Raw genomic sequence first — 19,072 nt, 5'->3', positions numbered from 1 at the left:
TGTCTAAAAATTCCTGTAATAATAAATCCATGTGAGTTTTACTAGAATCAGTTGTTTTTATAAGGTTTGCAAATACAAAAATTAGGTTTTATTCACTATGCCAGTTATTTAAACATAACTCCTAAACAACAAATGCAAAATGGCTAATAATGCCTGGAGATGTATCTTTGAGTTTTACTAAAATGTTCTTTTGTATGGTTTGCAAAGACACAAGTTAGTTTTTTTTACTCAATATGATAGTATCACTGCCATACTAAATAAGAAAGTTGTATAAACATAATTTCAAAACTACACATGCAATCCGTCTAAAAATGCCTGTAATATTGAATCTATGTGAGTTTTACCAGAATCAGGTATTTTGTTAAGGTTTACAATTACAAAAATTAGGTTTTGCTCATAATGACAGTATAACTGCCACTTTCAATATGACAGTTATTTAAACATAACCCCTAAACCACATGCAAAATGGCTTATAATGCCTGGAGATGTATCTTTGTGAGTTTTACTAGAAAACATATAATTTGTAAGGTTTTTTAAAGACACAAGTTAGTTTTTTTTACTCAATATAATAGTATAACTGTCATACTAAATGTATCCATTTTCTTCCGCTTATCCGAGGTCGGGTTGCGGGGGCAGCAGCCTAAGCAGAGAAGCCCAGACTTCCCTCTCCCCAGCCACTTCGTCCAGCTCTTCTCGGGGGATCCCGAAGCGTTCCCAGGCCAGCCGGCTGACATAGTCTTCCCAATGTGTCCTGGGGCTTCCCCGTGGCTTCCTGCCGGTCGGACTTGCCCTAACGAAAAAAGCAATTAAAATGTATTCAAACACAACTCCTAAACAAAACATGTGAAATGTCTAAAATGCCTGCAATATTGAATCTATGTGAGTTTTACTAGAATCAGTTGTTTTTGTAAGGTTTGCAAATACAAAAATTAGGTTTAACACTTAATGACAGTATAACTGCCACACTCAATTTGACAGTTATTGAAACATAACTCCTAAACTACACATTAACATGTTCTAATAATGCATGAAGAAATGTATCTTTTGTGAGTTTTACTAGTAACATTTTCTTTTGTAAGCATTGCAAAGACACAAGTTAGTTTGTTTTACTCACTATGACTTTACTGTCGCACTCAATATGACAGTTATTTAAACATAAATCCTAAACCGCACATGCAAAATGGCTAATAATGCCTGTAGAAATGTATCTTTGAGTTTTACTGGGAAAAATATTTTGTAAGGTTTGTAAAGACACAAGTTAGTTGTTTTTTTTTACTCAATATGACAGTAATACTGTAATACTAAATATGAAAGTTATATAAACACAACTCCAAAACCAAACATGCATTATGTCTAAAAATGCCTGTGATATTGTATCTGTGAGTTTTACTAGAATCAGTTGTTTTTGTAAGGTTTGCAAATACAAAATTTAGGTTTTACTCACTATGACAGTTATTTAAACATAAATCCTAAACAACAAATGCAAATAGCTAATAATGCTTGGAGAACTGTATCTTTGTTATAGAGAGCCTGCTGACCAACAGCATCTCTGTCTGGACTGGAGCCTGCAGTGCCTCAGACTGGAAGTCTCTCCAGAGAGTGGTGAGGACGGCGGAAAAGATCTTCAGGAATCCTCTTCCTCTTATCCAGGAGACCGCAAAAAGCGCTGCCTGACCAGGGCTCAGAAAATTTGCAAAGACTCCTCCCACCCCCACCAAGGACTGTTTTCACTGCTGGACTCTAGAAAGAGGTTCCGCAGCCTCCGAAGCAGAACCTCCATTTTCTTCCCTCAGGCCGTAAGACTCTTGAACGCATTATAATTAAATTATCCCCTCAACTCCCCTCAAAATGGATTAACTCGCTGGAATAAACAAAAAACAATATAACATACACCCATAAACGTAGGCGCATGTGGAAAAAGTGCAATATATTTATCTGCACAGTAATCTTTTTATTTATTTATATATATTTAAGTATATTTATTTATTTTATATGTATATTTATATATTATTTATATTTATTTATTTATATATGCACCTTATTGCTTTTTTATCCTGCACTACCATGAGCTTATGTAACGAAATTGTGTTATCTGTAAAGTTCAAATTTGAATGACAATAAAAAGAAAGACTAAGTCTTTACCAGAATAATGATCTTTTGTAAGGTTTGCAAAGACGCAAGTTAGTTGTTTTTTTTACTCAATATCACAGTATATAACTGTCATACTAAATATGAAAGTTGTAAAAACATAACTCCAAAACCAAACAAGCAATCCGTCTAAAAATGCATGTAATATTCAATCTATGTGAGTTTTACCAGAATCAGGTATTTTGGTAAGGTTTACAAGTACAAAAATTAAGTTTTACTCATGACAGTATACCTGCCACATTCAATTTGACATTTATTTAAACATAACTCCTAAACCACACATGCACAATGGCTAATAATACCTGGGGAAATGTCTCTGAGTTTTACTAGAAAAAATATATTGTGTAAGGTTTGTAAAGACACAAGTTAGTTTTTTTTACTCAATATAACAGTATAGCTGTCATACTATATATAAATAAATAAATAAATGGGTTGTACTTGTATAGCGCTTTTCTACCTTCAAGGTACTCAAAGCGCTTTGACACTACTTCCACATTTACCCATTCACACACTGATGGAGGGAGCTGCCATGCAAGGCGCTAACCAGCACCCATCAGGAGCAAGGGTGAAGTGTCTTGCTCAGGACACAACGGACATGACGAGGTTGGTACTAGGTGGGGATTGAACCAGGGACCCTCGGGTCGCGCACGGCCATTCTTCCACTGCGCCAAACATTACTCCAAAACCAAACATGTATTATGTCTAAAAATGCCTGTAATATTGTATCTGTGTGAGTTTTACTAGAATCAGTTGTTTTTGTAAGGTTTTCAAATACCAAAATTAGGTTTTATTTACTTTGACAGTTAAACATAACTCCTAAACAACAAATGCAAAATAGCTAATAATGCTTGGAGAGATGTATCGTTGTTATAGCGAGCCTGCTGACCAACAGCATCTCTGTCTGGACTGGAGCCTGCAGTGCCTCAGACTGGAAGTATCTCCAGAGAGTGGTGAGGACGGCGGAAAAGATCATCAGGACTCCTCTTCCTCCTATCCAGGAGATCGCAAAAAGTGCTGCCTGACCAGGGCTCAGAAAATTTGCAAAGACTCCTCCCACCCCCACCAAGGACAGTTTTCACTGCTGGACTCTAGAAAGAGGTTCCGCAGCCTCCGAAGCAGAACCTCCAGCTTCTGTAGCAGCTTCTTCCCTCAGGCCGTAAGACTCTTGAACGCATCATAATTAAATTATCTCCTCAACTCCCCTCAAAATGAATTAACTCGCTGGAATGAAATAAACAATATAACATACACCCATAAACGTGGGCGCATGTGGAAAAAGTGCAAAATATTTATCTGCACAGTAATCTATTTATCTATTTATATATATTTATATATATTTATTTATTATATATATATATATATATATATATATATGTATATATATATATATATATATATATATATATATATATATATATATATATATATATATATATATGTATATATATATATATATATATATATATATATATATATATATATATATATATATATATATATATATATATATATATATATATATATATATATAGTATTTATATATTATTTATATATATTTATGTATCGAAATATGCACCTTATTGCTTTTTTATCCTGCACTACGACATTTCGTTCTTATCTGTGCTGTAAAGTTCAAATTTGAATGACAATAAAAAGAAAGTCTAAGTCTAAGTCTAAGTCTTTACTAGAATAACGATCTTTTGTAAGGTTTGCAAAGACACAAGTTAGGTTTTTTTTTACTCAATGGTAATATACAGTATAAATATGAAAGTTGTATAATCAAAACTCCAAAACCAAACATGCAATCCGTCTAAAAATGCATGTAATATTGGATCTATGTGAGTTTTACCAGAATCAGGTATTTTGGTAAGGTTTACAATTACAAAAATTAGGTTTCACTCATAATGACAGTATAACTGCCACATTCAATTTGACATCTATTTAAACATAACTCCTAAACCACACATGCACAATGGCAATTAATGCCTGGAGAAATGTCTCTTTGTGAGTTTTACTGGAAAAAAAATATTTCGTAATGTTTGTACCGACACAAGTTAGTTTTTTTTACTCAATATGACAGTGTTACTGTCATACTAAATATGAAAGTTATATAAACATAACTCCAAAACCAAACCAAACATGCATTATCTCTAAAAATGCCTGTAATTTTGTATCCATGTGAGTTTTACTAGAATCAGTTGTTTTTGTAAGGTTTGCAAATACAAAATATGGGTTTTACTCACAGTATACTGTCACACTCAATCTGACAGTTATTTAAACATAACTCCTAAACCACACATGCCAAATGGCTAATAATGCCTGGAGAAATGTCTCTTTGTGAGTTTTGCAGGAAAAAAAATATTTTGTAAGGTTTGTAAAGACACAAGTTAGTTTTTATTACTCAATATGACAGTATTACTGTAATACTAAATATGAAAGTTATATAAACACAACTCCAAAATCAAACATGCATCATGTCTAAAAATGCCTGCAATATTGCATCTATGTGAGTTTTACTAGAATCAGTTGTTTTTGTAAGGTTTTTGCAAATACAAAAATTAGGTTTTACTCACTATGACAGTTATTTAAACATAACTCCTAAACAACAAATGCAAAGTGACTAAAACAATGATCTTTTGTATGGTTTGCAAAGACACAAGTTTGTTTTTTGTACTCAATATGATAGTATAACTGTTATACTAAATATGAAAGTTGTATAAACATAACCCCAAAACCAAACATGTAATCTGTCTAAAAATGCCTGTAATATTGAATCTTTGTGAGTTTTACCAGAATCAGGTATTTTGGTAAGGTTTACAATTACAAAAATTAGGTCATGATGACAGTATTACTGCCACATTCAATATGACAGTTGTTTAAACATAACTCCTAAACCACACATGCAACATGGCTAATAATGCCTGTAGATATGTATCTTTGTGAGTTTTACTAGAAAAAATATATTTTGTAAGTTAGTTTTTTTTACTTAATATGACAGTATAACTGTCATACTAAATCCATCCATTTTCTTCCGCTTATCCGAGGTCCGGTTGCAGGGGCAGCAGCCTAAGCAGAGAAGCCCGGACTTCCCTATCCCCAACCACTTCGTCCAGCTCTTCTCGGGGGATCCCGAGGCGTTCGACAGCCCAGCCGGGAGACATAGTCTTCCCAATGTGTCCTGGGTCTTCCCCGCGGCCTCCTGCCCGTCGGACTTGCCCTAATGAAAAAAGCAATACAAATGTATTCAAACACAACTCTAAACCAAACATGTAAAATGTCTAAAAATGCCTGTAATATTGAATCTATGTGAGTTTTACCAGAATCAGGTATTGTGGTAAGGTTAACATTTACAAAAATTAGGTTTTACTCAGAATAACAGTATAACTGCCACATTCAATTTGACATTTATTTAAACATAACTCCTAAACCACATGTGCACAATGGCTAATAATGCCTGGAGAAATGTCTCTTTGTGAGTTTTACTGGAAAAAAAAATATTTTTTAAGGTTTGTACAGATACAAGTTAGTTTTTTTTATTCAATATGACAGTATTACTGTCATACAAAATATGAAAGTTATATAAACATTACTCCAAAACCAAACATGCATTATGTCTAAAAATTCCTGTAATATTGTATCCATGTGAGTTTTAGTAGAATCATTTGTTTTCATAAGGTTTGCAATTACAAAATATGGGTTTTACTCACTATGACAGTATACTGTCACACTCAATCTGACGATTATTTAAACATAAGTCCTAAACCACACATGCAAAATGGTTAATAATGCCTTGAGTTATGTATCTTTGTGAGTTTTACTAGAAAAAAAATATTTTTCTAATGTTTGCAAATACACAAGTTAGTTTTTTACTTAATATGACAGTATAACTGTCATACTAAATCCATCCATTTTCTTCCTGCTTATCCGAGGTCAGGTTGCGGGGGCAGCAGCCTAAGCAGAGAAGCCCAGACTTTCCTCTCCCCAGCCACTTTGTCCAGCTCTTCTCGGGGGACCCTGAGGCATTTACAGGCCAGCCAGGAGACATAAATAGATAGATAGATAGATAGTACTTTATTGATTCCTCCAGGAGAGTTCCCTCAGGAAAATTTAAATTCCAGCAGTAGTGTACAAAATTGTAAAAAGTGAAAAGTAAATAATGGGGGTATAAATTGAAACAAAATAGAAACATATTACAATAGAATAAAAATAAAAAGCAACAATGAGAATAAAAATATAACAGTAAAATAAGAATATAACAAGAGAAACTAGGCAGTAGTGACCATGTTTTGAAAAAATATTGCACTCTTATTGATTTGCATCCCCTGTCATCCTAGTAGCCCCCCTCCCCCCAGAGAAGAGTTGTACAGTCTAATGGCGTGTGGGACAAAGGACAGTCGCCTCAGGAAGTACAGCTCTGTCCTTTCCTGTACAAGTGGTCTGTGTTAACAGTCCAGTCCAGCTTATATTAAATCCATGTGATTTGCATTCTTATGCAAATCACATGGATTTCCTCAAAAGAAGAAAAGGTGAGTGTCACAGTGTTCCTCCCGGCAGGACCTGAAGGTGTCATCAGGACACCGGCGGGAGGCGTCGGAGGAAACAATCTAAACTTTGGCAGAGTTCCAACTGACGGCTGGAAGAGGAACTAAACGTGCAGCGTCATATCCACCCACACCCCAAGGTACTTGAATGATAGTCTTCCCAATGTGTCCTGGGTCTTCCCCGTGGCCTCCTGCCGGTCGGCCTTGCCCTAACGAAAATAGCAATAAAAAATGTATTCAAACACAACTCCTAAACCATACATGTAAAATGTCTAAAAATGCCTGTAAAATTGAATCTATGTTTTACTAGAATCAGTTGTTTTTATAAGGTTTGCAAATACAAAATTAGGTTTTACACATAATGACAGTATAACTGCCACACTCAATATGACAGTTATTTAAACATAACTCCTAAACCACACATGAAAAATGTCTAATAATGCGTGAAGAAATGTATCTTTGTGATTTTTATTAGAAACCTTTTCTTTTGTGAGGTTTGCAAAGACACAAGTTAGTTTTTTTTACTCAATATGACAGTGTAACTGCCACACTCACTATGACAGTTATTTAAACATAACTCCTAAACTCATACTTGCCAACATTGAGACCTCCGATTTCAGGAGGTGGGGGTGGGGAAGGCATGGTCGGGGGTGGGGTGGGGGCGTGGTTGGGGGTGTGGTTAAGAGGGGAGGAGTATATTTAGAGCTAGAATTCACCAAGTCAAGTATATATATATATATATATATATAGCTAGAATTCACTGAAAGTCAAGTTTTTTTTTATATATGTGTGTATATATAAATATATATATATATATATATATATATATATATATATATATATATATATATATATATATATATATACACACATATATAAAAAAAACTTGACTTTCAGTGAATTCTAGCTATATATATATACATATATATATATATATATATATATGTATGTGTGGGGGAAAAAATCACAAGACTACTTCATCTCTACAGGCCTGTTTCATGAGGGGTTCCCTCAATCATCAGGAGATATAAGACATATATATATATATATATATATATATATATATATATATATATATATATATATATATATATATATATATATATATACATATATATATATATATATATATATATATATATATATATATATATATATATATAAAATAAATACTTGAATTTCAGTTTTCATTTATTTACACATATACACACACATAACACTCATCTACTCATTGTTGAGTTAAGGGTTGAATTGTCCATCCTTGTTCTATTCTCTGTCACTATTTTTATAACCATGCTGAACACCCTCTCTGATGATGCATTGCTGTGTGGCACGCACAAAAGTGCTTTCATCAAATGCACGAGAGTCTGGAATTTTCCATCCCTCCCGAGCATGGCCAAAAACCGGTCAATCTTTGCTTCCTGAGGAAGATTTTCACTGCCAAGCACTTGGTATTCCACTACTTCTTCCCGGAGGCTATCCAGGTCCAATCGCAGCTGCGGCTTGGAACTTATAAGCGTGTTTCTTCATCTTACTCGTCGTCGGCGTCGCCATGGCTGTATCTTCCGCGTTCTTCTGCTTCGTCTCCTTGTTGTGTGCGCAGTTGTGCACTGCACTCTCCTGGATGTTATTGTCACATATGCATGTACAGTAGATGGCAGTATTGCCCTGTTTAAAGAGTGTCACAACATTGCTGTTTACGGCAGACAAACTGCTTTACGGTAGACGAAAACGTGACTGCTGTTGTTTTGTGTTGTTACCGCGCTGGGAGGACGTTAATGAAACTACCTAACAATAAACCCACATAAGAAACCAAGAACTCGCCCTCGATCATTCTACAGTTATAACGTGATTGGGCAGGCATGCTGTTTATATCGTGGGAAAGCAGACGTGAATACAGGCTGTCCTCACTCAGATCAGCCTGAATTTTGGGAGATTTTCGGGAGAAAATTTGTCCCGGGAGGTTTTCGGGAGAGGCGCTGAATTTCGGGAGTCTCCTGGAAAATCCAGGAGGCTTGGCAAGTATGCCTAAACTACACATAAAAAATGGCTAATAATGCCTGAAATAAGGCATTCTTGTGAGTTTTACTCGAAACATATGCTTTTTTAAGGCTTGCAAACACAAAAAGTATTTGTTTTCCTCAATATGACAGTAAAGTTCTTAAAATACTGAGATAATGCGAAATAAGCAAAAACAATGTATTCCATCATAATTCCTACACCAAATAAGCAAAATGTCTAAAAATGCCTTTAATATTGAATCTGTGTGAGTTTTACTAAAATTAGTTGTTTTGGTAAGGTTTACAAATACAAAAATGAGGTTTTACTCTTTATGACAGTTATTTAAACATAACTCCATCCATCCAGCCATCCATTTTCTTCCGCTTATCCGAGGTCGGGTCGCGGGGGCTGCAGCCTAAGCAGGGAAGCCCAGACTTTCCTCTCCCCAGCCACTTCGTCCAGCTCCTCCCGGGGGATCCTGGGGCGTTCCCTGGCCAGCCGGGAGAGATAAGCTTCCCGTTTCCTGGGTCTTCCTGGGCATGTTCCTTCGGACATGCCCGAAACACCTCCCTAGGGAGGCGTTCGGGTGGCATCCTGACCAGATGCCCGAACCACCTCATCTGGCTCCTCTCGAAATGGAGGAGCAATGGCTTTACTTTGAGCTCCTCCCGGATGACAGAGCTTCTCACCCTATCTCTAAGGGAGAGCCCCGCCACCCGGCGGAGGAAACTCATTTCGGCCGCTTGTACCCGTGATTTTGTCCTTTCGGCCATGACACAAAGCTCATGACCATAGGTGAGGATGGGAACGTAGATCGACCGGTAAATCAAGAGCTTTGCCTTCCGGCTCAGCTCCTTCTTCACCACAACGGATCAATACAGCGTCCGCATTACTGAAGACGCCGCACCGTTCCGCCTGTCGATCTCACGATCCACTCTTCCCTCACTCGTGAACAAGACTCTGAGGTCCTTGAACTCCTCCACTTGGGGCAAGATCTCCTCCCCAACTCCACCCTTTTCCGGGCGAGAACCATGGACTCGGACTTGGAGGTGCTGATTCACATCCCAGTCACTTCACACTCGTCTGCGAACCGATCCAGTGAGGGCTGAAGATCTTGGCCAGACGAAGCCATCAGGACCACATCATCTGCAAATAGCAGAGACCTAATCCTGCAGACACCAAACCGGATCCCCTCAACGCCCTGACTGCGCCTAGAAATTCTGTCCATAAAGGTTATGAACAGAATCGGTGACAAAGGGCAGCCTTGGCGGAGTCCAACCCTCACTGGAAACGGGTCCGCATTGCCGGACCAAGCTCTGACTCTTGCAAAGGGAGCGAACCGCCACAATAAGACAGTCCGTTACCCCATACTCTCTAAGCACTCCCCACAGGACTTCCAGAGGTAAATGGTCGAATGCCTTCTCCAAGTCCATAAAGCACATGCAGACTGGTTGGGCAAACTCCCATGCACCCTCAAGGACCCTGCCGAGAGTATAAAGCTGGTCCGCAGTTCCACGACCAGGACGTAAACCACACTGTTCCTCCTGAATCCGAGGTTCGACTATCCGGCGTAGCCTCTTCTCCAGTACGCATGAATTGACCTTACCGGGAAGACTGAGGAGTGTGATCTCACGATAGTTGAAACACACCCTCTGGTTCCCCTTCTTAAAGAGAGGAACCACCACCCCGGTCTCCCAATCCAGAAGTACCGCCCCCGATGTCCACGCGATGTTGCAGAGTCTTGTCAACCAAGACAGCCCCACAGCATCCAGAGCCTTAAGGAACTCCGGACGGATCTCATCCACCCCCAGGGCGTTGCCATTGAGGAGCTTTTTAACTACCTTGGCATCCTCAGCCCCAGAAATAGGAGAGCCCACCACAGATTCCCCAGGCACTGCTTCCTCATAGGAAGACATGTTGGTGGGATTAAGGAGGTCTTCGAAGTATTCCCTCCACCGATCAATAACAGCTGCAGTAGAGGTCAGCAGCGCACCATCCTCACCATACACGGTGTTACAGTGCACTGCTCCCCCCCCTTGATCCGGCGGATGGTGGTCCAGAATCGCTTCGAAGCCGTCTGGAAGTCGTTTTCCATGGCTTCTCCAAACTCCTCCCATGTCCGAGTTTTTGCCTCTGCGACCGCTGAAGCCGCACTTCGCTTGGCCTGTCGGCTGCCTCTGGAGTCCCATGAGCCAAAAGGACCCGATAGGCTCTTTCTTCAGCTTGACGGCATCCCTCACTGCTGGTGTCCACCAGCGGGTTTTAGGATTACCGCCACGACAGGCACCAAACTCCTTGCGGCCACAGCTCCAATCAGCCGCTCGACAAGAGAGGCACGGAACATGGTCCACTCAGACTCAATGTCCAGCGCCTCCCTTGTGACATGTTCAAAGTTCTTCCGGAGGCGTTCCCAGCAAACCCTCACAATGCGTTTGGGCCTGCCAGGTCTGTCAGGCATCCTCCCCCACCATCGCAACCAACTCACCACAAGATGGTGATCGGTAGAAAGCTCCGCCCCTCTCTTCACCCGAGTGTCCAAAACATGAGACCGCAAATCCGATGACACAACTACAAAATCGATCATGGAACTGCGGCCTAGGGTGTCCTGGTGCCAAGTGCACATATGGACACCCTTATGTTTGAACTTGGTGTTTGTTATTGACAATCTGTGACGAGCACAAAAGTCCAATAACAAAACACCACTCGGGTTCAGATCCGGGCGGCCATTCTTCCCAATCACGCCTCTCCAGGTTTCACTGTTGTTGCCAAGATGAGCATTGAAGGCCCCCAGTAGAACGAGGGAATCACCCGGTGGAGCACTTTCCAGTACTCCTTCGAGTGAATCCAAAAAGGGTGGGTACTCTGAGCTGCTGTTTGGCGCGTAAGGCCAAACAACAGTCAGGACCCGTCCCCCCACCCGAAGGCGGAGGAAAGCTACCCACTGGTCCACTGGGTTGAACTCCAACGTGCAGGCTTTGAGCCGGGGGGCAACAAGAATTGCCACCCGAGCCCGTCGCCTCTCAACGCAAGCATTATAACTCCAAAACAACAAATGCTAATAATGCTTGGAAAAATGTCTCTTTGTTAGTTTTACTAGAATAATAATCTTTTGTAAGGTTTGCAGACACAAGTTTTTTTTGTTTTACTCAATATGACAGTATAACTGTCATACTAAATATGAAAGTTGTATAAACATATCTCCAAAACCAAACATGCAATCCATCTAAAGATGCCTGTAATATTGAATCTATGAAAAATTGTTTTTTTTACTCAATATGACAGTATAACTGTCATACTAAATCCATCCATTTTCTTCGGCTTATCCGAGGTCGGGTTGCGGGGGCAACAGCCTAAGCAGAGAAGCCCAGACTTCCCTCTCCCCAGCCACTTTGTCCAGCTCTTCTCGGGGGATCTCGAGGCGTTCCCAGGCCAGCCTGAGACATAGTCTTCCCAATGTGTCCTGGGTCTTCCCCGTGGCCTCCTGCCGATCGGACTTGCCCTCACAAAAAAAGCAATAAAAATGTATTAAAACATGTGAAATGTCTAAAAATGCCTGTAATATTGAATCTATGTGAGTTTTACTAGAATCAGTTGTTTTTGTAAGGTTTGCAAATATAAAAATGTGGTTTTACACATAACAGTATAACTGCCACATTCAATATCACAGTTATTTAAACATATTTACTAAACCACACATGAAAAATGTCTAATAATGCCTGGAAAAAATTATTTTTGTGAGTTTTACTGGAAAAACATAGTTTGTAATGTTTGTAAAGACACAAGTTAGTTTTACTCAAGATGACAGTATAACTGTCATAATACATATGAAAGTTATATAAACATAATTCCAAAACCAAACATGCATTATGTCTAAAAATACCTGTAAAATTGTATCCATGTGAGTTTTACTAGAATCATTTTTTGCGATGAGGTGGCGACTTGTCCGGGGTGTACCCCGCCTTCCGCCCGATTGTAGCTGAGATAGGCTCCAGCGCCCCCTGCCACCCCAAAAGGGAATAAGCGGTAGAAAATGGATGGATGGGCATTTTTTGTTGTCGTTACTAAATCCATCCATTTTCTTCCGCTTAACCAAGGTCGGGTTGCGGGGGCAGCAGCCTAAACAGAGAAGCCCAGACTTCCCTCTCCTGAGGCGTTCCCAGGCCAGCCGGGAGACATAATCTTCCCAATGTGTCCTGGGTCTTCCCCGTGGCCTCCTGCCGGTCGGACTTGCCCTAAACACCTCCCTCGGGAGGCGTTCGGGTGGCATCCTGAGCAGATGCCCGAACCACCTCATCTGGCTCCTCTCAAGTGGAGGAGCAGCGCTTTACTCGGAGTTCCTCCCAGATGACAGAGCTTCTTATCCTATCTCTAAGGGAGAGACCCGCCACCCGGCTGAGGAAACTCAATTTGGCCGCTTGTACCCGGGATCTTGTCTTTTCGGTCATAACCATGACCATGGGTGCAGGATGGGAATGTAGATCGACCGGTAAATTTAGAGCTTTTAATTCTGGCTCAGCTCCTTCTTCACCACAATGGATCGATATAGCGTCCTCATTACTGAAGACGCCGCACCGATCCGCCTGTGGATCTCATGATCCACTCTTCCCTCACTCGTGAACAAGACTCCTAAGTACTTGAACTCCTCCACTTGGGGCCATCTAGTATGTGCCATCGCCTCCTCAACCTGGAAATGGCACCCCACCCTTTACCGGGCGAGAACCATGGACTTGGACTTGGAGGTGCTGATTCTCATCCCAGTCGCTTCATACTCGGCCATCCAATGAGAGCTGGAGATCCTGGCCAGTTGAAGCCATCAGGACCACATCAACTGCAAAAAGCAAAGACCTCATCCTGCAACCACCAAACCGGATCCCCTCAATGCCATGACTGCAATTCTGTCCATAAAAGTTAACAACAGAATCGGTGACAAAGGGCAGCCTTGGCGGACCAAGGCTGCCCTACACTGATCATACAGGGAGCGACCCGCCACAATCAGACAGTCCGATACCCCATACTCTTGTCTTTGAGCCGGGGGGACAACAAGAATTGCCACCCCAGCCTCTCATTGCTTGCAACGCCATAGTGGAAGACTGTCCAGCCCCTCTCGATGGAACAGGTTCCTGTGCGTCGAAGTGAGTCCAACTATATCTAGCCGGAACTTCTCCACCTCGCACACCAGCTCAGGCTCCTTCCCTCCCAGCGAGGTGACATTTCACGTCAGAAGAGCTAGCTTATGTAGCCGATGATCGGACCGCCAAGTGCCCTGCCTTCGGCTGCCGCTCAGCTCACACTGCACCCGACCTCTATAACCCAGCCCATGAGTGGTGAGCCCATTGGAGGAGGGAACCACGTTGCTTCATTGAGCTGAGCCAGCCAACAGGCGCTCGCCATCGTGCCCCACCTCTGGGCCTGGCTCCACAGGGGAGCCACGGTGACCCGCGTCCGGGCGAGGAAAAATCTAAGACCTCGATTTGTACTTTTCATAAAGGTCTTTGAGCTGCTCTTTGTCTGATCCCTCACCTAGGACCTATTTGTCTTGGGAGAGCCTACGAGGGGGCATAGAAGCCCAAAGACAGCATAGCTCCTAGGATCAGTGGGACACGCAAACTCCTCTACCACGATAAGGTGGCGGCTCAGAAAGTAGGTTATATAAACATAACTCCAAAACCAAACATGCATTATGTCTAAAAATGCCTAAAATATTGTATCTGTGTGACTTTTACTAGAATGGGTTGTTTTTGTAAGGTTTGTAAATACAAACATTTGGTTTTACTCACTATGGTAAATGGGTTATACTTGTATAGCGCTTTTCTACCTTCAAGGTACACAAAGCGCTTTGACACTATTTTTCCATTCATCCATTCACACACACATTCAAACACTGATGGCGGGAGCTGGCATGCAAGGCCCTAACCACATCTTTGTGAGTTTTACTGGAAAAAAATATTTTGTAAGGTTTGCAGACACGTCTTTTTTTTTTTTTTTTTTTACTTAATATGACAGTATAACTGTCATACTAAATATGAAAAGTTATAAACCTAACTCCAAAACCAAACCTGCATTATGTCTAAAAATGCCTGTAATATCTTGTTGTATCTTTGTGAATTTTACTAGAATCAGGAGGTTTATAAGGTTTAAAAATACAAAAATTAGGTTTTACTCATAATGACAGTATAACTGCCACACGCAATATGACAGTTATTTAAAAACTCCTGTTCCACACAAGCAAAATGGCTATTGATGCCTGAAATAATGCATCCTTAGAAGTTTTCCTCGAAACATATGCTTTTGTAAATCTTGCAAACACAAAAAGTAGTTTTTTTACTCAATATGACAGTAATGTTCTTAAAATCCTGAGATAATATGAAAAAAGCAAAAAAAAAATGTATTCCATTGTAATTCCTAAACCAAACATGCAAAATGTGTAACAATGCCTGTAATATTGAATCAATGTATGTTTTACTAGAATCAGTTGTGTTTGAAAGGTTTGCAATTACAAAAAATTGGTTTTTTTCACCATGACAATGTACACTCAATATGACAGTAAATTAAACATAACTCCTAAACTACACTTAAAAATGAGCTAATATTGCCTGAAAAAATGCATTCTTGTGAGTTTTACTCGAAACATATGCTTTTTTTAAGGCTTGCAAACACAAAAAGTAGTTTTTACTCAATATGACAGTAATGTTCTTAAAATTCTGAGATAATGCGACAAAAGCAATATAAATGTATTCCAACATAATTCCTAAACCAACAATGCGAAATGTCTAAAAATTTCTGTAATATTATATGTGAGTTAAATTTGAGTTTTACTAGAATCAGTTGTTTTAGTAAGGTTTTCAAAAACAAAAATTTGGTTTTACTCTTTATGAAAGTAAAAGTCACACTCAATACACAATTTTTTAATCATAACTCCTAAACTACTCATGCAAAATGGCTAATAATTTTTGAAATAATGGATCCTTGGGAGTTTTCCTCGAAACATATGCTTTCTTAAGGCTTGCAAACACAAAAAGTATTTTTTTACTCAATATGACCGTAATGTTCTTAAAATTCTGAGATAATGCGAAAAAAGCAATAAAAATGTATTCCAACATAATTCCTAAACCAACAATGCAAAATGTCTAAAAATGCCAGTAATATTATATCCTTGTGAGTTTCACTAGAATCAGTTGTTTTAGTAAGGTTTGCAAAAGCAAAAATTTGGTTTTACTCTTTATGAAAGTAAACTGTCACACTCAATATGACAATTTTTTAATCATAACTCCTAAACCACTCATGCAAAATGGCTAATAATGTTTGAAATAATGGATCCTTGGGAGTTTTCCTCGAAACATATGCTTTCTTAAGGCTTGCAAATACAAAAAGTATTTTTTTACTCTATATGACAGTAATGTTCTTAAAATCCTGAGATAATGCAAAAAAAGCAATACAAATGTAATCAATCATAATTTCTAAACTAAACATAGAAAATGTGTAAAAATGCCTGTAATATTGAATCCATGTGAGTTTTATTAGATTAGGTAGTGTTTGAAATTTTTGCAAATACAAATATTAGGTTTTTTTCACCATGACAATGTACACTCAATATGACAGTAAATTAAACATAACTCCTAAACTACACTTAAAAATGAGCTAATATTGCCTGAAATAATGCATCCTTGTGAGTTTTACTCGAAACATATGCTTTTTTAAGGCTTGCAAACACAAAAAGTAGTTTTTTACTCAATATGACAGTAATGTTCTTAAAATCCTGAGATAATGCGAAAAAAGCAATCAAAATGTATTCCAACATAATTTCTAAACTAAACGTGCAAAATGTGTAAAAATGCAGTATTATTGAATCCATGTGAGTTTTACTAGAATGAGTTGTTTTTGTGAAGTTTGCAAAAACAAAAATTAGGTTTTACTCTTTGTGAAAGTAAACTGTCACACTCAATATGACAGTTTTTTAATCATAACTCCTAAACTACTGATGCAAAATGGCTAATAATGTTTGAAATAATGGATTCTTGGGAGTTTTCCTCGAAACATATGTTTTCTTAAAGCTAACAAACACAAAAAGTATTTTTTTTACTCTTTATGACAGTAATATTCCTAAAATACTGAGATAATGCAAAAAAAAACAATGAAAATATATTCAATCATATTTCCTAAATCAAACATGCAAAATGTGTAAAAATGCCTGTAATATGGAATCCGTGTGTGTTTTACTAGATTAGGTTGTGTTTGAAATTTTGGAAAATACAAATATTAGGTTTTTTTCACCATGACAATGTACACTAAATATGACAGTAAATAAACATAACTCCTAAACTACACTTAAAAATGAGCTAATATTGCCTGAAATAATGCATCCTTGTGAGTTTTACTCGAAACATATGCTTTTTTAAGGCTTACAAACACAAAAAGTAGTTTTTTACTCAATATGACAGTAATGTTCTTAAAATCCTGAGATAATGCGAAAAAAGCAATAAAAATGTATTCAATCATAATTTCTAAACTAAAGATGCAAATTGTGTAAAAATGCCTGTATTATTGAATCCATGTGAGTTTAACTAGAATCAGTTGTTTTAGTAAGGTTTGCAAAAACAAAAATTAGGTTTTACTCTTTATGAAAGTAAACTGTCACACTCAATATGACATTTATTTAATCACAACTCTTAAACTACACATGCAAAATGTCTAATTATGCCAAAAATAATGCATTCTACGGAGTTTTACTCGAAACATATGCTTTTTCAAATCTTGCAAACAAAAAGTAGCTTTTTACTCAATATGACAGTAATATTCCTAAAATACTGAGATAATGCGAAAAAAGCAATGAAAATATATTCAATCATATTTCCTAAATCAAACATGCAAAATGTGTAAAAATGCCTGTAATATTGAATCCATGTGAGTTTTACAAGATTAGGTTGTGTTTGAAATTTTTGCAAATACAAAAATTAGTTTTTTTTTCACCATAAATTTACACTCAATATGACAGTAAATTAAACATAACTCCTAAACTACACTTAAAAATGAGCTAATGTTGCCTTAAATAATGCATTCTTGTGAGTTTTACTCGAAACATATGCTTTTTTAAGGCTTGCCAACACAAAAAGTAGTTTTTATTCAATATGACGGTAATGTTCTTAAAATTCTGAGATAATGCGAAAAAAGCAATAAAAATGTATTCCAACATAATTCCTAAACCAACAATGCAAAATGTCTAAAAATGCCTGTAATATTAAATCCATGTGAGTTTTACAAGAATCAGTTGTTTTGATAAGGTTTGCAAAAACAAAAATTAGGTTTTACTCTTTATGAAAGTAAACTGTCACACTCAATATGACAATATTTTAATCATAACTCCTAAACTACTCATGCAAAATGGCTAATAATGTTTGAAATATTGGATCCTTGGGAGTTTTCCTCGAAACATATGCTTTCTTAAGGCTTGCAAACACAAAAAAAATTTTTTTTTACTCAATATGACAGTAATGTTTTTTAAATCCTGAGATAATGCGAAAAAAGCAATAAAAATATATTCAATCTTAACTTCTAAACTAAACATGCAAAATTTGTAAAAATGCCTGTAATATTGAATCCATGTGAGTTTTACTAGAATCGATTGTGTTTGAAATTTTTGCAAATAAAAAAATTAGTTTTTTTTTTACCATGACAATATAACAGTAAATAAACATAACTCCTAAACTACACATAAAAATGAGCTAATATTGCCTGAAATAATGCATTATTGTGAGTTTTACTCGAAACATATGCTTTTTTAAGGCTTGCAAACACAAAAAGTAGTTTTTTACTCAATATGACAGTAATGTTCTTAAAAATCCTGAGATAATGCGAAAAAAGCAATAAAAATGTATTCCAACATATTTCCTAAACCAACAATGCAAAATGTCTAAAAATGCCTGTAATATTAAATTCGTGGGAGTTTTACTAGAATCAGTTGTTTTTATAAGGTTTGCAAATACAAAAATTAAGTTTTACTCACTATGACAGTATACTGTCACACTCAATAGACAGTTATTTAAAAATAACTCCTAACTACACATGCAAAATGGCTAATGTTGCCTCAAATAATGCATTCTAAGGAGTTTTACTCTAAACATATGCTTTTTTAAATCTTGCAAACACAAAAAGTAGTTTTTTACTCATTATGACAGTTATATCCCTAAAATCCTGAGATAATGCGAAAAAAGCAATAAAAATGTATTCAATCATATTTCCTAAGTCAAACATGCAATATGTGTAAAAATGCCTGTAATATTGAATCCATGTGAATTTTACAAGAGTCAGCTGTGTTTGAAATGTTTGCAAATAAAAAAATGTGTTTTTTTACACCATGACAATGTACACTCAATATGACCGTAAAT

This window comes from Nerophis lumbriciformis, linkage group LG18 (genome assembly GCF_033978685.3).
Source record: "Nerophis lumbriciformis linkage group LG18, RoL_Nlum_v2.1, whole genome shotgun sequence".
Taxonomy (NCBI): domain Eukaryota; kingdom Metazoa; phylum Chordata; class Actinopteri; order Syngnathiformes; family Syngnathidae; genus Nerophis; species Nerophis lumbriciformis.
This window is presented reverse-complemented; position numbering follows the sequence as displayed.